This window comes from Hydra viridissima, unplaced genomic scaffold, assembly GCF_058129835.1.
Source record: "Hydra viridissima isolate aposymbiotic clone 2 unplaced genomic scaffold, HvirCarnegie_v1 scaffold_13, whole genome shotgun sequence".
Classification (NCBI taxonomy): domain Eukaryota; kingdom Metazoa; phylum Cnidaria; class Hydrozoa; order Anthoathecata; family Hydridae; genus Hydra; species Hydra viridissima.
Window position 1 is genome coordinate 754,620 of NW_028324312.1, and position 23,731 is coordinate 778,350.

At 37.8% G+C, this 23,731-nt stretch overlaps 3 long non-coding RNA genes, 10 other non-coding genes and 4 pseudogenes across 13 annotated transcripts; 13 read left to right on the top strand and 4 right to left on the bottom strand.

The window, feature by feature from the left end:
- Positions 1-1,187: 1,187 nt before the first annotated feature.
- LOC149879895 (5S ribosomal RNA) lies at positions 1,188-1,306 on the bottom strand. Its single transcript, XR_016446620.1, has one exon. It is a non-coding gene; the product is annotated as a 5S ribosomal RNA (ribosomal RNA).
- Positions 1,307-1,704: 398 nt separating this feature from the next.
- On the top strand, positions 1,705-2,109 carry LOC149879896 (late histone H2B.L4 pseudogene; annotated as a pseudogene).
- A 2,122-nt stretch (positions 2,110-4,231) lies between these two features.
- LOC149879897 (uncharacterized) lies at positions 4,232-6,908 on the top strand. Its single transcript, XR_016446167.1, has 5 exons — positions 4,232-4,321; positions 4,406-4,488; positions 4,670-4,828; positions 5,496-5,560; positions 5,828-6,908. It is a non-coding gene; the product is annotated as an uncharacterized LOC149879897 (long non-coding RNA).
- On the top strand, positions 6,327-6,518 carry LOC149879898 (U2 spliceosomal RNA). Its single transcript, XR_016446685.1, has one exon. It is a non-coding gene; the product is annotated as a U2 spliceosomal RNA (small nuclear RNA).
- Positions 6,629-6,792, top strand: LOC149879899 (U1 spliceosomal RNA). The gene has a single exon (XR_016446522.1). It is a non-coding gene; the product is annotated as a U1 spliceosomal RNA (small nuclear RNA).
- Positions 6,909-8,217: 1,309 nt separating the features above from the next.
- On the bottom strand, positions 8,218-8,336 carry LOC149879900 (5S ribosomal RNA). The gene has a single exon (XR_016446632.1). It is a non-coding gene; the product is annotated as a 5S ribosomal RNA (ribosomal RNA).
- Positions 8,337-8,734: 398 nt separating this feature from the next.
- On the top strand, positions 8,735-9,139 carry LOC149879901 (late histone H2B.L4 pseudogene; annotated as a pseudogene).
- Positions 9,140-11,261: 2,122 nt separating this feature from the next.
- Positions 11,262-13,938, top strand: LOC149879902 (uncharacterized). Its single transcript, XR_016446169.1, has 5 exons — positions 11,262-11,351; positions 11,436-11,518; positions 11,700-11,858; positions 12,526-12,590; positions 12,858-13,938. It is a non-coding gene; the product is annotated as an uncharacterized LOC149879902 (long non-coding RNA).
- On the top strand, positions 13,357-13,548 carry LOC149879903 (U2 spliceosomal RNA). The gene has a single exon (XR_016446687.1). It is a non-coding gene; the product is annotated as a U2 spliceosomal RNA (small nuclear RNA).
- On the top strand, positions 13,659-13,822 carry LOC149879904 (U1 spliceosomal RNA). Its single transcript, XR_016446524.1, has one exon. It is a non-coding gene; the product is annotated as a U1 spliceosomal RNA (small nuclear RNA).
- A 1,309-nt stretch (positions 13,939-15,247) lies between the features above and the next one.
- Positions 15,248-15,366, bottom strand: LOC149879905 (5S ribosomal RNA). The gene has a single exon (XR_016446621.1). It is a non-coding gene; the product is annotated as a 5S ribosomal RNA (ribosomal RNA).
- A 398-nt stretch (positions 15,367-15,764) lies between these two features.
- Positions 15,765-16,169, top strand: LOC149879906 (late histone H2B.L4 pseudogene; annotated as a pseudogene).
- A 2,122-nt stretch (positions 16,170-18,291) lies between these two features.
- LOC149879907 (uncharacterized) lies at positions 18,292-20,968 on the top strand. The gene is made up of 5 exons (XR_016446168.1): positions 18,292-18,381; positions 18,466-18,548; positions 18,730-18,888; positions 19,556-19,620; positions 19,888-20,968. It is a non-coding gene; the product is annotated as an uncharacterized LOC149879907 (long non-coding RNA).
- LOC149879908 (U2 spliceosomal RNA) lies at positions 20,387-20,578 on the top strand. Its single transcript, XR_016446688.1, has one exon. It is a non-coding gene; the product is annotated as a U2 spliceosomal RNA (small nuclear RNA).
- On the top strand, positions 20,689-20,852 carry LOC149879909 (U1 spliceosomal RNA). The gene has a single exon (XR_016446525.1). It is a non-coding gene; the product is annotated as a U1 spliceosomal RNA (small nuclear RNA).
- A 1,309-nt stretch (positions 20,969-22,277) lies between the features above and the next one.
- On the bottom strand, positions 22,278-22,396 carry LOC149879910 (5S ribosomal RNA). Its single transcript, XR_016446622.1, has one exon. It is a non-coding gene; the product is annotated as a 5S ribosomal RNA (ribosomal RNA).
- A 398-nt stretch (positions 22,397-22,794) lies between these two features.
- On the top strand, positions 22,795-23,199 carry LOC149879911 (late histone H2B.L4 pseudogene; annotated as a pseudogene).
- The last annotated feature ends 532 nt before the right edge of the window (positions 23,200-23,731 follow it).

A 23,731-nucleotide genomic window follows, 5' to 3' on the forward strand; every position in this document is an offset into this window, starting at 1 on the left:
TACAATCCCGGAAATCACTCGACGGCGGAACAAATGTGACAGTCACAACAGTGAAAACGAGTCGCTGTAATAAAAAACAATGACGATAATAATAGTTAAAATAACAAACAGTAGCAACAAGAAAATCGATATCAATAGTGAAAACGAAAATAATGACAACGATGAAGATAACAATAACGACAATAACAAAAATTAACGATAGCATCGATAAACTAACGATAATGGGAATACTGACTATAGCAACGACCACAAAAAAATAAGCATTAGCAGTAACGATCTAACAGTAACAATAGTAACAACAACAGCAGCAGCAACAATAACAACAATTGTCAACCATTTATGCATATCGCATATTGGATTCTGGTGCGGTGAAATGCATTCTTTTACTACCGTTCATTATTTTCATGAAAACAGCTCTGATTCCTTCGTGTTGGTCTTAGAAAGAAACGACAACGACCAAAACATTTTGGCAAGTTGACACGTCAATACGCAACGTTGCCAGAGATACGTAACGACGATTGACGAATCTTATAAACTTTTGCTCTTCAAAGCTAGTTTTGCAGTCTTTTCGTCATTTCGACAAAACTAGGGAACATCGACATCGTGCAACTTTAGACTTGCGAGGGTTTCTTTCATGGCCGCCGAGAGGACGGGGAAGATTCCCGGGTATCCCCGTGTATCTACAAACGATTTTTTAAAAACCATTTTTTAAAAGATTTAAATAGTTTTGACTTTTAAAAGATTTCATTCACTTTCGTTTTTAATTTTTAATGACCAGAGCACACTTCTATTGGTCCTGGGTATGTAATTGATCACAACGAGGGCCCCTTAAGAAAACTTCCCCTGGGCCCGAAATTTCTCTCGGTGACTATGGTGGCTATAGTCCCTTTAACCGTTGCCCTTGTTGTTCAGCATCAAAACTAGCTTTCTGGCTTGTGTGCGAGGAAAAAGAGCGCCATTTTCTTTCCCTCAGAGATGCGGAGACGGAAGAAGCGCCCTCACACACCTTTCGACCAGTCGCTCCCCTTTCGATCGACACCACCCAGGCAGGGGCGCGTTTATGCATATTCTTTTGCAGGGGATGAGTTCTGTGTATCTTAGAGTCAACTAAAAAAGCAGATTTTGTAAAGAAAAGGGAGTCCCCTTTTGCGACTTTTTTTTTTTTTTTTTTTGTAAACGGTTGCAAAAGCCTACGGCACCAGGAGTTCCCAGGCGGTCACCCATCCAAGTACTACCCTGGCCCGACGATGCTTAACTTCCGTGATCGGACGAGAACGGGTGTATTCACCGTGGTATGGTCGTAGGCAACAGTTTACGGGTTTAATTCAAAATTTAAAGTTTCTAACGCCTTAACAATAATTTTTAACAGATGTGTGGCTATGAAAATAGCCTTTTGTGTTGTTTATACCGCCGTTTACTGGGCTGCTGGCTTTGGAACCTTCTCGTTCTTTTTGGGAAGCAACACAGCTTGAATGTTTGGCAACACACCGCCGCTCGCAATTGTAACACCTGACAACAACTTGTTTAACTCTTCGTCGTTGCGAACAGCTAGCTGTAAGTGACGAGGAATGATCCTGGCTTTTTTGTTATCGCGTGCAGCATTACCAGCTAACTCTAAGATTTCGGCGGCTTTATCTTAAATTAAATCCAGTTGCAATTCAATGAAAACAAACGAAAAGAATTTTTACTGTTAGGCCCGTCGAAATGTCAGACGCACCAAAAACCGGAGGAAAACAAGCGCCAAAGGTGGCGAAAAAAGGCGAGAAGCGCGCCGGTAAGAAAGGTGGTAAAATTGCTGGAACTGGTGACAAGAAGCGCAAGAGAAAGAGACGAGAGTCTTATGCCATTTACATTTACAACGTCCTGAAGCAAGTTCACCCTGATGTCGGTGTTTCTTCTAAAGCAATGAGCATCATGAATTCTTTCGTGAACGACATTTTCGAAAGAATTGCTTCTGAAGCTTCGCGGCTCGCCCTTCAAAATAAGAAATCTACGATCTCTTCGCGTGAAATTCAAACCGCCGTGCGCCTTTTACTTCCCGGTGAACTTGCTAAACACGCAGTGAGCGAAGGCACCAAGGCTGTTACCAAGTACACCAGCAGTAAGTAGATCAAAATCCGCTCAAACGGCTATTTTTATAGCCACACATCTTTTAAAAACATTAGACGCATTAACGAAATAGGTTCAAATGAAAATATCTGTAGCAATCGCTATATTTAATTTTGCAAACAATGCCAAGTGCAGAATAGCTAAACTAGCTGCTAAAATAAAACACTTAAACTGCTGCATCCGTCCTAGGCTATGAACAACTTAAAACCTTTTTTCTTTTCTTCAAAATTGCTCTCAAACTCCCCTTTTCTAGAATATACATCGACCTAAAAAGCACGGAACAGTTACCGGTGAGGTTACTGTGACTTTCAAACTCAATTAGTGTAATTGTTACGACCTGACAAAGTCCTAAATGCCGCGCAACGTTCTGTAAAGCTATCAAAATGTATCAAGGTGTAGAAAAAGTCTAATTAAAACAGTTAATAGTACCGCTGTCATTTTGTAGATGATTTTTTATGGATTATGTTAGTTATGGAAAAATAATTGGTGCATGAAAGGGTCAATGGGATAGTTACGAAACTACAAATGTTGTTAATGTTTGTAAGAAAATAAGACCGAGGAAGTAGACACAATGTAATATCGTCAGTACAAATCATAATCTGATCACAATCGGAAAAAAAAAAAAAAGAAGAAGAATACAGTTTTGTTTGTAAATTTTTTTTAATGACTCATAAAAAGGCTTGGGTACTAGTGATAACCCACAAGCTCTAAAATATCTAAAGAGATGCACTGTCTTCCGACCAGAGTTTCGGCACGGAAAAAACACATACTACAATTTAGTCACTGTGTATTAAGGTATGCATCAAATACTTGCCAATCGCGTTTCGTTCATTTCGGGGTTTCGGGAAGGGGAATAATAGAAAAAAAAAAAGTAAAGAATTCGCAACTGAGCGTCCGCGGTGCACCCATCTTGCTAGGCTGCGCGAGTAAGCAGAAACCGTTACTATGCTCTTAGCTAAACCAATGATATTTATACTAACTAGATGTAAAACTTCAAATAAATTTCGTAAGAAAAAGTGAAGCAAGTTTTTTAAGTTTTTAAAGCCGGTAGCCTCTTTATTTAAACTGACAATAATTCGTTTGTTTTAATCGATGTTTTTATGATTCTGGCTGGCAAAAAAAAACTTGCTTGGCAAAAAAATATGCTTCACTGCGAAAGCGCGAGTTAAATATCTAGTTAATATACACTTAACCGCAAAATTAACGCACCACATACATTTCGATTTATTTAATTGTGGTCATATATTTTGACAAACGTGTTAAGAATAGAACACATGAACACAGTTATTTCGATGATAATAATAAAAGCGACTTTGAGGATGGTGAGAAAAGAAAAGAAAAGAAAAACAAACTAAAACTAGAAATATGGTAAGTAATAAAATTAAGGTAAGTAACAAAATAAACTAAGATGATTATTGTTGTTATGCACACTAATACAGCTTAAAATGTAACATTTTTGACTTATCAATATCTAGTGTTGCCACATCTTGATGTTGTTGCAGCCAGACAGCACCGTGGATTTCTTTCAATTAGAGGTGTAATCGTTTCTTGAAGGATATCTTCACATACGCGGATAAGACTTTGTCGCAACTCGTCTAGGTGGTGGATGTTGACTTCTAACACAGCGTGCCATTATGCCCCAAAGATGCTCTATTGGGTTCCTATCTGGACTGCAAGCCGGCCACTCCAAAACTTGAATAGTAGCACTTTGTAAGTATTCAGTAACAACATGCGCCGTATGTGGTCTAGCATTATCCTACATAAGAAGGAATCCATCTCCCATGAACGATGCAAGAGGTACCAAAAAAGGTTTTAAAATGTCTGCTTATGTATCGTTGAGAAGTCAGAACAGACGTGTTGCTCAAATGACAGTTATCATTGAGCAACACATCTGTTCATACTAACTTTATACATACTTTTCTTTTAAAAGTGAGGTTTAGTTACAGCAAAACGTGCTGCTTATGAAAAGCTGCTACAATTTGGAAACTAAAACGGAATAAAGCCTACAAATGACGTCACAATAAACATTATTATCGACTTTGTATTTGATAAATCCGGGAAATACGTAATATTTTTCAAAATAAGTCGGAATTTATAAGTGGTGCGTTAATTTTGCGGTAAAGTGCATATCATTGAGTTTAACAACGGTGCAGTGGCTACGCGCAGTCCTACTGAAATTTTTGGTGTTGGCGTAGCGTCAAGAGCAGAAAAGGTGCTTTTAGCTTGTTTCGAAAAAAAGAAAAAAAAAAAAAAGGGAAACTAAACAAATTAAATCCTGTTTTATCTTCTCATACAGTAGCTGATGCCAAAACCAAGACAAGTGACAAGTTTAGAGGAGTTCACACAGTTTTTTTAACGATTTATCAAGAATGCTTTAAGGTAACAGAAAGTACTGTGCTATTTTATTTTCAATCTTTTCACCTTATTTTGGTGTTTGTGTTTTAAAATTTGAAGCAGTTTAACCCCTATTGTTGTGCCCACTTTACTTTTTCAAGTCTTCAAATGCTTAAGAATAGTTTCTGATGAAAAAATCCTTTCAAAAATAAATTTCCATTTTTAGAAGCATCAGCTTTATGAAGGAGTAGTTACAAAAGACTTTCATGAGTGCAGTTACAGAGTTTGTTCTGAGTTCCTGGATTATCCAGAATGCAAGTTGCAATACTCTTTAGAGCATCCCACTCAATGAATAAGAAGTGGGAAATTCTTCTTGATTTTATTGGTGAGTGAAACAGAAATAGGATCTTTCTAAGACTTTTACCTATTTCTTTAGTTTGTTCATAGCTTTGTTTCATTTACAGTTATACTGACACAACCCCAATAAAGTAATGCTTAATTAGGTATGCTTTTCACTGGACAATCTATAGCTTCTTTGGAATGATCCCTTTAATTCAATTAAAGATATGCGATAAAATTTTAAAAAAATTACATACTCATTACATTTTGAACTGAACCTTTTGTTTGGCTTTCTCACATTATGTTTTATAGAGTTACTGCTAAAGTTAACTCAGCCTCAGGTAGCAAGTCTGATTATTGAAAATAAATTATTGAAAGAGAATTTTGAGTGTTGTCCTGGGGCAAGGTTAAGGGTTAAGTTAGGTTAGCAGAGCATATAATATTGAAGCAGTTAAAGTTTCAAGAAAAAGGTAAGTCATGTTTCTTCGATAGTTTACCAGAACCATTTTTTAAAAGTGGTAGTTTGAAAAAGTCGACCTTTAGCCAACAAGTAAACATCTTTTTAACTGACTTGGGAATTATATTTTTAAGTTTATTCTCCATCAATCCTGAGCTTCTAATTTGTACGCAAATACATTTGCAGGCTTAATTTAGGTTAGGTAATATGTTAAAAAATGTAATATTTAAAAAAAATACTTTGCTTATTGTTCCAGGTCTCATTAACTTTTACCACCCTCTGCGAGTTTGTGATTGGAAAAATGCAGATACAGTGTGCAAGGTATGTATGCTTTACTTTTGCTAACCTAATGCTGTGTCGATTTAGTGTCATACATTTTTTCATTTTCCATTTGTCATTTGATATTTTGTCAGTGGATGTTTTAGGTCACTTTTTAAAATTGTTTTACCTTTTTGTCAGTAAACATTTAAAGTGTTCATTTCTTGCAATAACTAAAGTATCTGAAAAATATTTTCTTGCTACACAGTTTAAATTCTTAACTTAATTTGCACCATCCCAATTTTTAAACTTTCAAGCTTGTTTTTTTAGACTTTGTGAGGAATTACTACTTGGGAAAGGATCGAGGCTAATGACAAGCAAGTCCTCCTAAACTCTGCTGTTTCTTGGCGACCCTAGTGATGAATTAAAGTACTGTCATTACAACAGTTGAAAAAAACATTTAAATACAGAGGTTCTCAAAATGCTTTTTGACAGAGAAATCTGTCGGACGCTCATATGCAGAGTTGATTTTCAGTTGTTCAACTTGGCCTTTGATCACATCTGCTGCCCAGCGTTAAATTTAAAAGCCTTTAAACGTTTTTTATGTTTTGGTTAATTGGGTTATTTTTGAAAGAAGCTTGTTATTTTTGAAAGAAGCTGGGTTATTTTTGAAAAAAAGCCCAAATGTTTTAGAGTGAAATTGATGCAGTACAAGAAAGCCATGTTTTCATCGTTGAAACTTAAAGTTACCCATCGACTTGATCATTCAAATGTCCACAAGTTTTTTCGTTGAGAGGGAGGGAGCCGGGACAAATTCGTTGCAAAAAGTATCGCTTCTCGGCCTAATGGCTAAGATCAAGTGTAGTATCTGTTCTTATCAGTTTAATATCTGGTACGCCGGCATAGTCCGGCTCATATATTAATCTGATTTTTGGCATTTGGTCAAGGGATCGTAGGTTTACCTCGCCCTGACCGCGGGTTGCCTCGGCGTTGCACTACTGCTGAGCGCGGCCCATACTATAGAGAAGGAAAAAAAAAAAGCAAACAAACGGGACGATGCGGTGTGCAATCGAAAACCCACAATTGAGAAGATTGGGGCACGTCCGAGGCTGCCCACACAACGGGAAAAGCATACTTACCTGACGGGGAAGTAAACCTGATCAACATGGGGCTTCTTCCAGGGTGAGGCTCTTGCATTGCACTTCGCCTGGGCTGACCCCTGCGATTACCGCTAACGTCGGTAACTCGACCGTACAATTTCTGGTAGTGGGGGCCTGCGTTCGCGCTCGCCCCCTCCTCTAACGACTTAAAAAAAAAAACCTCTCCTCTCACCCCTAAGAGTCTACTGCATATTTTGAGAGGCGCATACAAAGTCTGCTATAAGTGCAAATAAATTTTATTTATTTCAAAAGTTGTTGTTTTTTTTTTGTATAAAATCAATAAAAATCTAAGAATCGCAAAGAGGCAACCAAATAAGCATAGGAGCGACGAGAATCGTTTCAACGTGACAACCAGCAAGCGTGATCGACCGGTTACAATCCCGGAAATCACTCGACGGCGGAACAAATGTGACAGTCACAACAGTGAAAACGAGTCGCTGTAATAAAAAACAATGACGATAATAATAGTTAAAATAACAAACAGTAGCAACAAGAAAATCGATATCAATAGTGAAAACGAAAATAATGACAACGATGAAGATAACAATAACGACAATAACAAAAATTAACGATAGCATCGATAAACTAACGATAATGGGAATACTGACTATAGCAACGACCACAAAAAAATAAGCATTAGCAGTAACGATCTAACAGTAACAATAGTAACAACAACAGCAGCAGCAACAATAACAACAATTGTCAACCATTTATGCATATCGCATATTGGATTCTGGTGCGGTGAAATGCATTCTTTTACTACCGTTCATTATTTTCATGAAAACAGCTCTGATTCCTTCGTGTTGGTCTTAGAAAGAAACGACAACGACCAAAACATTTTGGCAAGTTGACACGTCAATACGCAACGTTGCCAGAGATACGTAACGACGATTGACGAATCTTATAAACTTTTGCTCTTCAAAGCTAGTTTTGCAGTCTTTTCGTCATTTCGACAAAACTAGGGAACATCGACATCGTGCAACTTTAGACTTGCGAGGGTTTCTTTCATGGCCGCCGAGAGGACGGGGAAGATTCCCGGGTATCCCCGTGTATCTACAAACGATTTTTTAAAAACCATTTTTTAAAAGATTTAAATAGTTTTGACTTTTAAAAGATTTCATTCACTTTCGTTTTTAATTTTTAATGACCAGAGCACACTTCTATTGGTCCTGGGTATGTAATTGATCACAACGAGGGCCCCTTAAGAAAACTTCCCCTGGGCCCGAAATTTCTCTCGGTGACTATGGTGGCTATAGTCCCTTTAACCGTTGCCCTTGTTGTTCAGCATCAAAACTAGCTTTCTGGCTTGTGTGCGAGGAAAAAGAGCGCCATTTTCTTTCCCTCAGAGATGCGGAGACGGAAGAAGCGCCCTCACACACCTTTCGACCAGTCGCTCCCCTTTCGATCGACACCACCCAGGCAGGGGCGCGTTTATGCATATTCTTTTGCAGGGGATGAGTTCTGTGTATCTTAGAGTCAACTAAAAAAGCAGATTTTGTAAAGAAAAGGGAGTCCCCTTTTGCGACTTTTTTTTTTTTTTTTTTTGTAAACGGTTGCAAAAGCCCACGGCACCAGGAGTTCCCAGGCGGTCACCCATCCAAGTACTACCCTGGCCCGACGATGCTTAACTTCCGTGATCGGACGAGAACGGGTGTATTCACCGTGGTATGGTCGTAGGCAACAGTTTACGGGTTTAATTCAAAATTTAAAGTTTCTAACGCCTTAACAATAATTTTTAACAGATGTGTGGCTATGAAAATAGCCTTTTGTGTTGTTTATACCGCCGTTTACTGGGCTGCTGGCTTTGGAACCTTCTCGTTCTTTTTGGGAAGCAACACAGCTTGAATGTTTGGCAACACACCGCCGCTCGCAATTGTAACACCTGACAACAACTTGTTTAACTCTTCGTCGTTGCGAACAGCTAGCTGTAAGTGACGAGGAATGATCCTGGCTTTTTTGTTATCGCGTGCAGCATTACCAGCTAACTCTAAGATTTCGGCGGCTTTATCTTAAATTAAATCCAGTTGCAATTCAATGAAAACAAACGAAAAGAATTTTTACTGTTAGGCCCGTCGAAATGTCAGACGCACCAAAAACCGGAGGAAAACAAGCGCCAAAGGTGGCGAAAAAAGGCGAGAAGCGCGCCGGTAAGAAAGGTGGTAAAATTGCTGGAACTGGTGACAAGAAGCGCAAGAGAAAGAGACGAGAGTCTTATGCCATTTACATTTACAACGTCCTGAAGCAAGTTCACCCTGATGTCGGTGTTTCTTCTAAAGCAATGAGCATCATGAATTCTTTCGTGAACGACATTTTCGAAAGAATTGCTTCTGAAGCTTCGCGGCTCGCCCTTCAAAATAAGAAATCTACGATCTCTTCGCGTGAAATTCAAACCGCCGTGCGCCTTTTACTTCCCGGTGAACTTGCTAAACACGCAGTGAGCGAAGGCACCAAGGCTGTTACCAAGTACACCAGCAGTAAGTAGATCAAAATCCGCTCAAACGGCTATTTTTATAGCCACACATCTTTTAAAAACATTAGACGCATTAACGAAATAGGTTCAAATGAAAATATCTGTAGCAATCGCTATATTTAATTTTGCAAACAATGCCAAGTGCAGAATAGCTAAACTAGCTGCTAAAATAAAACACTTAAACTGCTGCATCCGTCCTAGGCTATGAACAACTTAAAACCTTTTTTCTTTTCTTCAAAATTGCTCTCAAACTCCCCTTTTCTAGAATATACATCGACCTAAAAAGCACGGAACAGTTACCGGTGAGGTTACTGTGACTTTCAAACTCAATTAGTGTAATTGTTACGACCTGACAAAGTCCTAAATGCCGCGCAACGTTCTGTAAAGCTATCAAAATGTATCAAGGTGTAGAAAAAGTCTAATTAAAACAGTTAATAGTACCGCTGTCATTTTGTAGATGATTTTTTATGGATTATGTTAGTTATGGAAAAATAATTGGTGCATGAAAGGGTCAATGGGATAGTTACGAAACTACAAATGTTGTTAATGTTTGTAAGAAAATAAGACCGAGGAAGTAGACACAATGTAATATCGTCAGTACAAATCATAATCTGATCACAATCGGAAAAAAAAAAAAAAGAAGAAGAATACAGTTTTGTTTGTAAATTTTTTTTAATGACTCATAAAAAGGCTTGGGTACTAGTGATAACCCACAAGCTCTAAAATATCTAAAGAGATGCACTGTCTTCCGACCAGAGTTTCGGCACGGAAAAAACACATACTACAATTTAGTCACTGTGTATTAAGGTATGCATCAAATACTTGCCAATCGCGTTTCGTTCATTTCGGGGTTTCGGGAAGGGGAATAATAGAAAAAAAAAAAGTAAAGAATTCGCAACTGAGCGTCCGCGGTGCACCCATCTTGCTAGGCTGCGCGAGTAAGCAGAAACCGTTACTATGCTCTTAGCTAAACCAATGATATTTATACTAACTAGATGTAAAACTTCAAATAAATTTCGTAAGAAAAAGTGAAGCAAGTTTTTTAAGTTTTTAAAGCCGGTAGCCTCTTTATTTAAACTGACAATAATTCGTTTGTTTTAATCGATGTTTTTATGATTCTGGCTGGCAAAAAAAAACTTGCTTGGCAAAAAAATATGCTTCACTGCGAAAGCGCGAGTTAAATATCTAGTTAATATACACTTAACCGCAAAATTAACGCACCACATACATTTCGATTTATTTAATTGTGGTCATATATTTTGACAAACGTGTTAAGAATAGAACACATGAACACAGTTATTTCGATGATAATAATAAAAGCGACTTTGAGGATGGTGAGAAAAGAAAAGAAAAGAAAAACAAACTAAAACTAGAAATATGGTAAGTAATAAAATTAAGGTAAGTAACAAAATAAACTAAGATGATTATTGTTGTTATGCACACTAATACAGCTTAAAATGTAACATTTTTGACTTATCAATATCTAGTGTTGCCACATCTTGATGTTGTTGCAGCCAGACAGCACCGTGGATTTCTTTCAATTAGAGGTGTAATCGTTTCTTGAAGGATATCTTCACATACGCGGATAAGACTTTGTCGCAACTCGTCTAGGTGGTGGATGTTGACTTCTAACACAGCGTGCCATTATGCCCCAAAGATGCTCTATTGGGTTCCTATCTGGACTGCAAGCCGGCCACTCCAAAACTTGAATAGTAGCACTTTGTAAGTATTCAGTAACAACATGCGCCGTATGTGGTCTAGCATTATCCTACATAAGAAGGAATCCATCTCCCATGAACGATGCAAGAGGTACCAAAAAAGGTTTTAAAATGTCTGCTTATGTATCGTTGAGAAGTCAGAACAGACGTGTTGCTCAAATGACAGTTATCATTGAGCAACACATCTGTTCATACTAACTTTATACATACTTTTCTTTTAAAAGTGAGGTTTAGTTACAGCAAAACGTGCTGCTTATGAAAAGCTGCTACAATTTGGAAACTAAAACGGAATAAAGCCTACAAATGACGTCACAATAAACATTATTATCGACTTTGTATTTGATAAATCCGGGAAATACGTAATATTTTTCAAAATAAGTCGGAATTTATAAGTGGTGCGTTAATTTTGCGGTAAAGTGCATATCATTGAGTTTAACAACGGTGCAGTGGCTACGCGCAGTCCTACTGAAATTTTTGGTGTTGGCGTAGCGTCAAGAGCAGAAAAGGTGCTTTTAGCTTGTTTCGAAAAAAAGAAAAAAAAAAAAAAGGGAAACTAAACAAATTAAATCCTGTTTTATCTTCTCATACAGTAGCTGATGCCAAAACCAAGACAAGTGACAAGTTTAGAGGAGTTCACACAGTTTTTTTAACGATTTATCAAGAATGCTTTAAGGTAACAGAAAGTACTGTGCTATTTTATTTTCAATCTTTTCACCTTATTTTGGTGTTTGTGTTTTAAAATTTGAAGCAGTTTAACCCCTATTGTTGTGCCCACTTTACTTTTTCAAGTCTTCAAATGCTTAAGAATAGTTTCTGATGAAAAAATCCTTTCAAAAATAAATTTCCATTTTTAGAAGCATCAGCTTTATGAAGGAGTAGTTACAAAAGACTTTCATGAGTGCAGTTACAGAGTTTGTTCTGAGTTCCTGGATTATCCAGAATGCAAGTTGCAATACTCTTTAGAGCATCCCACTCAATGAATAAGAAGTGGGAAATTCTTCTTGATTTTATTGGTGAGTGAAACAGAAATAGGATCTTTCTAAGACTTTTACCTATTTCTTTAGTTTGTTCATAGCTTTGTTTCATTTACAGTTATACTGACACAACCCCAATAAAGTAATGCTTAATTAGGTATGCTTTTCACTGGACAATCTATAGCTTCTTTGGAATGATCCCTTTAATTCAATTAAAGATATGCGATAAAATTTTAAAAAAATTACATACTCATTACATTTTGAACTGAACCTTTTGTTTGGCTTTCTCACATTATGTTTTATAGAGTTACTGCTAAAGTTAACTCAGCCTCAGGTAGCAAGTCTGATTATTGAAAATAAATTATTGAAAGAGAATTTTGAGTGTTGTCCTGGGGCAAGGTTAAGGGTTAAGTTAGGTTAGCAGAGCATATAATATTGAAGCAGTTAAAGTTTCAAGAAAAAGGTAAGTCATGTTTCTTCGATAGTTTACCAGAACCATTTTTTAAAAGTGGTAGTTTGAAAAAGTCGACCTTTAGCCAACAAGTAAACATCTTTTTAACTGACTTGGGAATTATATTTTTAAGTTTATTCTCCATCAATCCTGAGCTTCTAATTTGTACGCAAATACATTTGCAGGCTTAATTTAGGTTAGGTAATATGTTAAAAAATGTAATATTTAAAAAAAATACTTTGCTTATTGTTCCAGGTCTCATTAACTTTTACCACCCTCTGCGAGTTTGTGATTGGAAAAATGCAGATACAGTGTGCAAGGTATGTATGCTTTACTTTTGCTAACCTAATGCTGTGTCGATTTAGTGTCATACATTTTTTCATTTTCCATTTGTCATTTGATATTTTGTCAGTGGATGTTTTAGGTCACTTTTTAAAATTGTTTTACCTTTTTGTCAGTAAACATTTAAAGTGTTCATTTCTTGCAATAACTAAAGTATCTGAAAAATATTTTCTTGCTACACAGTTTAAATTCTTAACTTAATTTGCACCATCCCAATTTTTAAACTTTCAAGCTTGTTTTTTTAGACTTTGTGAGGAATTACTACTTGGGAAAGGATCGAGGCTAATGACAAGCAAGTCCTCCTAAACTCTGCTGTTTCTTGGCGACCCTAGTGATGAATTAAAGTACTGTCATTACAACAGTTGAAAAAAACATTTAAATACAGAGGTTCTCAAAATGCTTTTTGACAGAGAAATCTGTCGGACGCTCATATGCAGAGTTGATTTTCAGTTGTTCAACTTGGCCTTTGATCACATCTGCTGCCCAGCGTTAAATTTAAAAGCCTTTAAACGTTTTTTATGTTTTGGTTAATTGGGTTATTTTTGAAAGAAGCTTGTTATTTTTGAAAGAAGCTGGGTTATTTTTGAAAAAAAGCCCAAATGTTTTAGAGTGAAATTGATGCAGTACAAGAAAGCCATGTTTTCATCGTTGAAACTTAAAGTTACCCATCGACTTGATCATTCAAATGTCCACAAGTTTTTTCGTTGAGAGGGAGGGAGCCGGGACAAATTCGTTGCAAAAAGTATCGCTTCTCGGCCTAATGGCTAAGATCAAGTGTAGTATCTGTTCTTATCAGTTTAATATCTGGTACGCCGGCATAGTCCGGCTCATATATTAATCTGATTTTTGGCATTTGGTCAAGGGATCGTAGGTTTACCTCGCCCTGACCGCGGGTTGCCTCGGCGTTGCACTACTGCTGAGCGCGGCCCATACTATAGAGAAGGAAAAAAAAAAAGCAAACAAACGGGACGATGCGGTGTGCAATCGAAAACCCACAATTGAGAAGATTGGGGCACGTCCGAGGCTGCCCACACAACGGGAAAAGCATACTTACCTGACGGGGAAGTAAACCTGATCAACATGGGGCTTCTTCCAGGGTGAGGCTCTTGCATTGCACTTCGCCTGGGCTGACCCCTGCGATTACCGCTAACGTCGGTAACTCGACCGTACAATTTCTGGTAGTGGGGGCCTGCGTTCGCGCTCGCCCCCTCCTCTAACGACTTAAAAAAAAAAACCTCTCCTCTCACCCCTAAGAGTCTACTGCATATTTTGAGAGGCGCATACAAAGTCTGCTATAAGTGCAAATAAATTTTATTTATTTCAAAAGTTGTTGTTTTTTTTTTGTATAAAATCAATAAAAATCTAAGAATCGCAAAGAGGCAACCAAATAAGCATAGGAGCGACGAGAATCGTTTCAACGTGACAACCAGCAAGCGTGATCGACCGGTTACAATCCCGGAAATCACTCGACGGCGGAACAAATGTGACAGTCACAACAGTGAAAACGAGTCGCTGTAATAAAAAACAATGACGATAATAATAGTTAAAATAACAAACAGTAGCAACAAGAAAATCGATATCAATAGTGAAAACGAAAATAATGACAACGATGAAGATAACAATAACGACAATAACAAAAATTAACGATAGCATCGATAAACTAACGATAATGGGAATACTGACTATAGCAACGACCACAAAAAAATAAGCATTAGCAGTAACGATCTAACAGTAACAATAGTAACAACAACAGCAGCAGCAACAATAACAACAATTGTCAACCATTTATGCATATCGCATATTGGATTCTGGTGCGGTGAAATGCATTCTTTTACTACCGTTCATTATTTTCATGAAAACAGCTCTGATTCCTTCGTGTTGGTCTTAGAAAGAAACGACAACGACCAAAACATTTTGGCAAGTTGACACGTCAATACGCAACGTTGCCAGAGATACGTAACGACGATTGACGAATCTTATAAACTTTTGCTCTTCAAAGCTAGTTTTGCAGTCTTTTCGTCATTTCGACAAAACTAGGGAACATCGACATCGTGCAACTTTAGACTTGCGAGGGTTTCTTTCATGGCCGCCGAGAGGACGGGGAAGATTCCCGGGTATCCCCGTGTATCTACAAACGATTTTTTAAAAACCATTTTTTAAAAGATTTAAATAGTTTTGACTTTTAAAAGATTTCATTCACTTTCGTTTTTAATTTTTAATGACCAGAGCACACTTCTATTGGTCCTGGGTATGTAATTGATCACAACGAGGGCCCCTTAAGAAAACTTCCCCTGGGCCCGAAATTTCTCTCGGTGACTATGGTGGCTATAGTCCCTTTAACCGTTGCCCTTGTTGTTCAGCATCAAAACTAGCTTTCTGGCTTGTGTGCGAGGAAAAAGAGCGCCATTTTCTTTCCCTCAGAGATGCGGAGACGGAAGAAGCGCCCTCACACACCTTTCGACCAGTCGCTCCCCTTTCGATCGACACCACCCAGGCAGGGGCGCGTTTATGCATATTCTTTTGCAGGGGATGAGTTCTGTGTATCTTAGAGTCAACTAAAAAAGCAGATTTTGTAAAGAAAAGGGAGTCCCCTTTTGCGACTTTTTTTTTTTTTTTTTTTGTAAACGGTTGCAAAAGCCTACGGCACCAGGAGTTCCCAGGCGGTCACCCATCCAAGTACTACCCTGGCCCGACGATGCTTAACTTCCGTGATCGGACGAGAACGGGTGTATTCACCGTGGTATGGTCGTAGGCAACAGTTTACGGGTTTAATTCAAAATTTAAAGTTTCTAACGCCTTAACAATAATTTTTAACAGATGTGTGGCTATGAAAATAGCCTTTTGTGTTGTTTATACCGCCGTTTACTGGGCTGCTGGCTTTGGAACCTTCTCGTTCTTTTTGGGAAGCAACACAGCTTGAATGTTTGGCAACACACCGCCGCTCGCAATTGTAACACCTGACAACAACTTGTTTAACTCTTCGTCGTTGCGAACAGCTAGCTGTAAGTGACGAGGAATGATCCTGGCTTTTTTGTTATCGCGTGCAGCATTACCAGCTAACTCTAAGATTTCGGCGGCTTTATCTTAAATTAAATCCAGTTGCAATTCAATGAAAACAAACGAAAAGAATTTTTACTGTTAGGCCCGTCGAAATGTCAGACGCACCAAAAACCGGAGGAAAACAAGCGCCAAAGGTGGCGAAAAAAGGCGAGAAGCGCGCCGGTAAGAAAGGTGGTAAAATTGCTGGAACTGGTGACAAGAAGCGCAAGAGAAAGAGACGAGAGTCTTATGCCATTTACATTTACAACGTCCTGAAGCAAGTTCACCCTGATGTCGGTGTTTCTTCTAAAGCAATGAGCATCATGAATTCTTTCGTGAACGACATTTTCGAAAGAATTGCTTCTGAAGCTTCGCGGCTCGCCCTTCAAAATAAGAAATCTACGATCTCTTCGCGTGAAATTCAAACCGCCGTGCGCCTTTTACTTCCCGGTGAACTTGCTAAACACGCAGTGAGCGAAGGCACCAAGGCTGTTACCAAGTACACCAGCAGTAAGTAGATCAAAATCCGCTCAAACGGCTATTTTTATAGCCACACATCTTTTAAAAACATTAGACGCATTAACGAAATAGGTTCAAATGAAAATATCTGTAGCAATCGCTATATTTAATTTTGCAAACAATGCCAAGTGCAGAATAGCTAAACTAGCTGCTAAAATAAAACACTTAAACTGCTGCATCCGTCCTAGGCTATGAACAACTTAAAACCTTTTTTCTTTTCTTCAAAATTGCTCTCAAACTCCCCTTTTCTAGAATATACATCGACCTAAAAAGCACGGAACAGTTACCGGTGAGGTTACTGTGACTTTCAAACTCAATTAGTGTAATTGTTACGACCTGACAAAGTCCTAAATGCCGCGCAACGTTCTGTAAAGCTATCAAAATGTATCAAGGTGTAGAAAAAGTCTAATTAAAACAGTTAATAGTACCGCTGTCATTTTGTAGATGATTTTTTATGGATTATGTTAGTTATGGAAAAATAATTGGTGCATGAAAGGGTCAATGGGATAGTTACGAAACTACAAATGTTGTTAATGTTTGTAAGAAAATAAGACCGAGGAAGTAGACACAATGTAATATCGTCAGTACAAATCATAATCTGATCACAATCGGAAAAAAAAAAAAAAGAAGAAGAATACAGTTTTGTTTGTAAATTTTTTTTAATGACTCATAAAAAGGCTTGGGTACTAGTGATAACCCACAAGCTCTAAAATATCTAAAGAGATGCACTGTCTTCCGACCAGAGTTTCGGCACGGAAAAAACACATACTACAATTTAGTCACTGTGTATTAAGGTATGCATCAAATACTTGCCAATCGCGTTTCGTTCATTTCGGGGTTTCGGGAAGGGGAATAATAGAAAAAAAAAAAGTAAAGAATTCGCAACTGAGCGTCCGCGGTGCACCCATCTTGCTAGGCTGCGCGAGTAAGCAGAAACCGTTACTATGCTCTTAGCTAAACCAATGATATTTATACTAACTAGATGTAAAACTTCAAATAAATTTCGTAAGAAAAAGTGAAGCAAGTTTTTTAAGTTTTTAAAGCCGGTAGCCTCTTTATTTAAACTGACAATAATTCGTTTGTTTTAATCGATGTTTTTATGATTCTGGCTGGCAAAAAAAAACTTGCTTGGCAAAAAAATATGCTTCACTGCGAAAGCGCGAGTTAAATATCTAGTTAATATACACTTAACCGCAAAATTAACGCACCACATACATTTCGATTTATTTAATTGTGGTCATATATTTTGACAAACGTGTTAAGAATAGAACACATGAACACAGTTATTTCGATGATAATAATAAAAGCGACTTTGAGGATGGTGAGAAAAGAAAAGAAAAGAAAAACAAACTAAAACTAGAAATATGGTAAGTAATAAAATTAAGGTAAGTAACAAAATAAACTAAGATGATTATTGTTGTTATGCACACTAATACAGCTTAAAATGTAACATTTTTGACTTATCAATATCTAGTGTTGCCACATCTTGATGTTGTTGCAGCCAGACAGCACCGTGGATTTCTTTCAATTAGAGGTGTAATCGTTTCTTGAAGGATATCTTCACATACGCGGATAAGACTTTGTCGCAACTCGTCTAGGTGGTGGATGTTGACTTCTAACACAGCGTGCCATTATGCCCCAAAGATGCTCTATTGGGTTCCTATCTGGACTGCAAGCCGGCCACTCCAAAACTTGAATAGTAGCACTTTGTAAGTATTCAGTAACAACATGCGCCGTATGTGGTCTAGCATTATCCTACATAAGAAGGAATCCATCTCCCATGAACGATGCAAGAGGTACCAAAAAAGGTTTTAAAATGTCTGCTTATGTATCGTTGAGAAGTCAGAACAGACGTGTTGCTCAAATGACAGTTATCATTGAGCAACACATCTGTTCATACTAACTTTATACATACTTTTCTTTTAAAAGTGAGGTTTAGTTACAGCAAAACGTGCTGCTTATGAAAAGCTGCTACAATTTGGAAACTAAAACGGAATAAAGCCTACAAATGACGTCACAATAAACATTATTATCGACTTTGTATTTGATAAATCCGGGAAATACGTAATATTTTTCAAAATAAGTCGGAATTTATAAGTGGTGCGTTAATTTTGCGGTAAAGTGCATATCATTGAGTTTAACAACGGTGCAGTGGCTACGCGCAGTCCTACTGAAATTTTTGGTGTTGGCGTAGCGTCAAGAGCAGAAAAGGTGCTTTTAGCTTGTTTCGAAAAAAAGAAAAAAAAAAAAAAGGGAAACTAAACAAATTAAATCCTGTTTTATCTTCTCATACAGTAGCTGATGCCAAAACCAAGACAAGTGACAAGTTTAGAGGAGTTCACACAGTTTTTTTAACGATTTATCAAGAATGCTTTAAGGTAACAGAAAGTACTGTGCTATTTTATTTTCAATCTTTTCACCTTATTTTGGTGTTTGTGTTTTAAAATTTGAAGCAGTTTAACCCCTATTGTTGTGCCCACTTTACTTTTTCAAGTCTTCAAATGCTTAAGAATAGTTTCTGATGAAAAAATCCTTTCAAAAATAAATTTCCATTTTTAGAAGCATCAGCTTTATGAAGGAGTAGTTACAAAAGACTTTCATGAGTGCAGTTACAGAGTTTGTTCTGAGTTCCTGGATTATCCAGAATGCAAGTTGCAATACTCTTTAGAGCATCCCACTCAATGAATAAGAAGTGGGAAATTCTTCTTGATTTTATTGGTGAGTGAAACAGAAATAGGATCTTTCTAAGACTTTTACCTATTTCTTTAGTTTGTTCATAGCTTTGTTTCATTTACAGTTATACTGACACAACCCCAATAAAGTAATGCTTAATTAGGTATGCTTTTCACTGGACAATCTATAGCTTCTTTGGAATGATCCCTTTAATTCAATTAAAGATATGCGATAAAATTTTAAAAAAATTACATACTCATTACATTTTGAACTGAACCTTTTGTTTGGCTTTCTCACATTATGTTTTATAGAGTTACTGCTAAAGTTAACTCAGCCTCAGGTAGCAAGTCTGATTATTGAAAATAAATTATTGAAAGAGAATTTTGAGTGTTGTCCTGGGGCAAGGTTAAGGGTTAAGTTAGGTTAGCAGAGCATATAATATTGAAGCAGTTAAAGTTTCAAGAAAAAGGTAAGTCATGTTTCTTCGATAGTTTACCAGAACCATTTTTTAAAAGTGGTAGTTTGAAAAAGTCGACCTTTAGCCAACAAGTAAACATCTTTTTAACTGACTTGGGAATTATATTTTTAAGTTTATTCTCCATCAATCCTGAGCTTCTAATTTGTACGCAAATACATTTGCAGGCTTAATTTAGGTTAGGTAATATGTTAAAAAATGTAATATTTAAAAAAAATACTTTGCTTATTGTTCCAGGTCTCATTAACTTTTACCACCCTCTGCGAGTTTGTGATTGGAAAAATGCAGATACAGTGTGCAAGGTATGTATGCTTTACTTTTGCTAACCTAATGCTGTGTCGATTTAGTGTCATACATTTTTTCATTTTCCATTTGTCATTTGATATTTTGTCAGTGGATGTTTTAGGTCACTTTTTAAAATTGTTTTACCTTTTTGTCAGTAAACATTTAAAGTGTTCATTTCTTGCAATAACTAAAGTATCTGAAAAATATTTTCTTGCTACACAGTTTAAATTCTTAACTTAATTTGCACCATCCCAATTTTTAAACTTTCAAGCTTGTTTTTTTAGACTTTGTGAGGAATTACTACTTGGGAAAGGATCGAGGCTAATGACAAGCAAGTCCTCCTAAACTCTGCTGTTTCTTGGCGACCCTAGTGATGAATTAAAGTACTGTCATTACAACAGTTGAAAAAAACATTTAAATACAGAGGTTCTCAAAATGCTTTTTGACAGAGAAATCTGTCGGACGCTCATATGCAGAGTTGATTTTCAGTTGTTCAACTTGGCCTTTGATCACATCTGCTGCCCAGCGTTAAATTTAAAAGCCTTTAAACGTTTTTTATGTTTTGGTTAATTGGGTTATTTTTGAAAGAAGCTTGTTATTTTTGAAAGAAGCTGGGTTATTTTTGAAAAAAAGCCCAAATGTTTTAGAGTGAAATTGATGCAGTACAAGAAAGCCATGTTTTCATCGTTGAAACTTAAAGTTACCCATCGACTTGATCATTCAAATGTCCACAAGTTTTTTCGTTGAGAGGGAGGGAGCCGGGACAAATTCGTTGCAAAAAGTATCGCTTCTCGGCCTAATGGCTAAGATCAAGTGTAGTATCTGTTCTTATCAGTTTAATATCTGGTACGCCGGCATAGTCCGGCTCATATATTAATCTGATTTTTGGCATTTGGTCAAGGGATCGTAGGTTTACCTCGCCCTGACCGCGGGTTGCCTCGGCGTTGCACTACTGCTGAGCGCGGCCCATACTATAGAGAAGGAAAAAAAAAAAGCAAACAAACGGGACGATGCGGTGTGCAATCGAAAACCCACAATTGAGAAGATTGGGGCACGTCCGAGGCTGCCCACACAACGGGAAAAGCATACTTACCTGACGGGGAAGTAAACCTGATCAACATGGGGCTTCTTCCAGGGTGAGGCTCTTGCATTGCACTTCGCCTGGGCTGACCCCTGCGATTACCGCTAACGTCGGTAACTCGACCGTACAATTTCTGGTAGTGGGGGCCTGCGTTCGCGCTCGCCCCCTCCTCTAACGACTTAAAAAAAAAAACCTCTCCTCTCACCCCTAAGAGTCTACTGCATATTTTGAGAGGCGCATACAAAGTCTGCTATAAGTGCAAATAAATTTTATTTATTTCAAAAGTTGTTGTTTTTTTTTTGTATAAAATCAATAAAAATCTAAGAATCGCAAAGAGGCAACCAAATAAGCATAGGAGCGACGAGAATCGTTTCAACGTGACAACCAGCAAGCGTGATCGACCGGTTACAATCCCGGAAATCACTCGACGGCGGAACAAATGTGACAGTCACAACAGTGAAAACGAGTCGCTGTAATAAAAAACAATGACGATAATAATAGTTAAAATAACAAACAGTAGCAACAAGAAAATCGATATCAATAGTGAAAACGAAAATAATGACAACGATGAAGATAACAATAACGACAATAACAAAAATTAACGATAGCATCGATAAACTAACGATAATGGGAATACTGACTATAGCAACGACCACAAAAAAATAAGCATTAGCAGTAACGATCTAACAGTAACAATAGTAACAACAACAGCAGCAGCAACAATAACAACAATTGTCAACCATTTATGCATATCGCATATTGGATTCTGGTGCGGTGAAATGCATTCTTTTACTACCGTTCATTATTTTCATGAAAACAGCTCTGATTCCTTCGTGTTGGTCTTAGAAAGAAACGACAACGACCAAAACATTTTGGCAAGTTGACACGTCAATACGCAACGTTGCCAGAGATACGTAACGACGATTGACGAATCTTATAAACTTTTGCTCTTCAAAGCTAGTTTTGCAGTCTTTTCGTCATTTCGACAAAACTAGGGAACATCGACATCGTGCAACTTTAGACTTGCGAGGGTTTCTTTCATGGCCGCCGAGAGGACGGGGAAGATTCCCGGGTATCCCCGTGTATCTACAAACGATTTTTTAAAAACCATTTTTTAAAAGATTTAAATAGTTTTGACTTTTAAAAGATTTCATTCACTTTCGTTTTTAATTTTTAATGACCAGAGCACACTTCTATTGGTCCTGGGTATGTAATTGATCACAACGAGGGCCCCTTAAGAAAACTTCCCCTGGGCCCGAAATTTCTCTCGGTGACTATGGTGGCTATAGTCCCTTTAACCGTTGCCCTTGTTGTTCAGCATCAAAACTAGCTTTCTGGCTTGTGTGCGAGGAAAAAGAGCGCCATTTTCTTTCCCTCAGAGATGCGGAGACGGAAGAAGCGCCCTCACACACCTTTCGACCAGTCGCTCCCCTTTCGATCGACACCACCCAGGCAGGGGCGCGTTTATGCATATTCTTTTGCAGGGGATGAGTTCTGTGTATCTTAGAGTCAACTAAAAAAGCAGATTTTGTAAAGAAAAGGGAGTCCCCTTTTGCGACTTTTTTTTTTTTTTTTTTTGTAAACGGTTGCAAAAGCCTACGGCACCAGGAGTTCCCAGGCGGTCACCCATCCAAGTACTACCCTGGCCCGACGATGCTTAACTTCCGTGATCGGACGAGAACGGGTGTATTCACCGTGGTATGGTCGTAGGCAACAGTTTACGGGTTTAATTCAAAATTTAAAGTTTCTAACGCCTTAACAATAATTTTTAACAGATGTGTGGCTATGAAAATAGCCTTTTGTGTTGTTTATACCGCCGTTTACTGGGCTGCTGGCTTTGGAACCTTCTCGTTCTTTTTGGGAAGCAACACAGCTTGAATGTTTGGCAACACACCGCCGCTCGCAATTGTAACACCTGACAACAACTTGTTTAACTCTTCGTCGTTGCGAACAGCTAGCTGTAAGTGACGAGGAATGATCCTGGCTTTTTTGTTATCGCGTGCAGCATTACCAGCTAACTCTAAGATTTCGGCGGCTTTATCTTAAATTAAATCCAGTTGCAATTCAATGAAAACAAACGAAAAGAATTTTTACTGTTAGGCCCGTCGAAATGTCAGACGCACCAAAAACCGGAGGAAAACAAGCGCCAAAGGTGGCGAAAAAAGGCGAGAAGCGCGCCGGTAAGAAAGGTGGTAAAATTGCTGGAACTGGTGACAAGAAGCGCAAGAGAAAGAGACGAGAGTCTTATGCCATTTACATTTACAACGTCCTGAAGCAAGTTCACCCTGATGTCGGTGTTTCTTCTAAAGCAATGAGCATCATGAATTCTTTCGTGAACGACATTTTCGAAAGAATTGCTTCTGAAGCTTCGCGGCTCGCCCTTCAAAATAAGAAATCTACGATCTCTTCGCGTGAAATTCAAACCGCCGTGCGCCTTTTACTTCCCGGTGAACTTGCTAAACACGCAGTGAGCGAAGGCACCAAGGCTGTTACCAAGTACACCAGCAGTAAGTAGATCAAAATCCGCTCAAACGGCTATTTTTATAGCCACACATCTTTTAAAAACATTAGACGCATTAACGAAATAGGTTCAAATGAAAATATCTGTAGCAATCGCTATATTTAATTTTGCAAACAATGCCAAGTGCAGAATAGCTAAACTAGCTGCTAAAATAAAACACTTAAACTGCTGCATCCGTCCTAGGCTATGAACAACTTAAAACCTTTTTTCTTTTCTTCAAAATTGCTCTCAAACTCCCCTTTTCTAGAATATACATCGACCTAAAAAGCACGGAACAGTTACCGGTGAGGTTACTGTGACTTTCAAACTCAATTAGTGTAATTGTTACGACCTGACAAAGTCCTAAATGCCGCGCAACGTTCTGTAAAGCTATCAAAATGTATCAAGGTGTAGAAAAAGTCTAATTAAAACAGTTAATAGTACCGCTGTCATTTTGTAGATGATTTTTTATGGATTATGTTAGTTATGGAAAAATAATTGGTGCATGAAAGGGTCAATGGGATAGTTACGAAACTACAAATGTTGT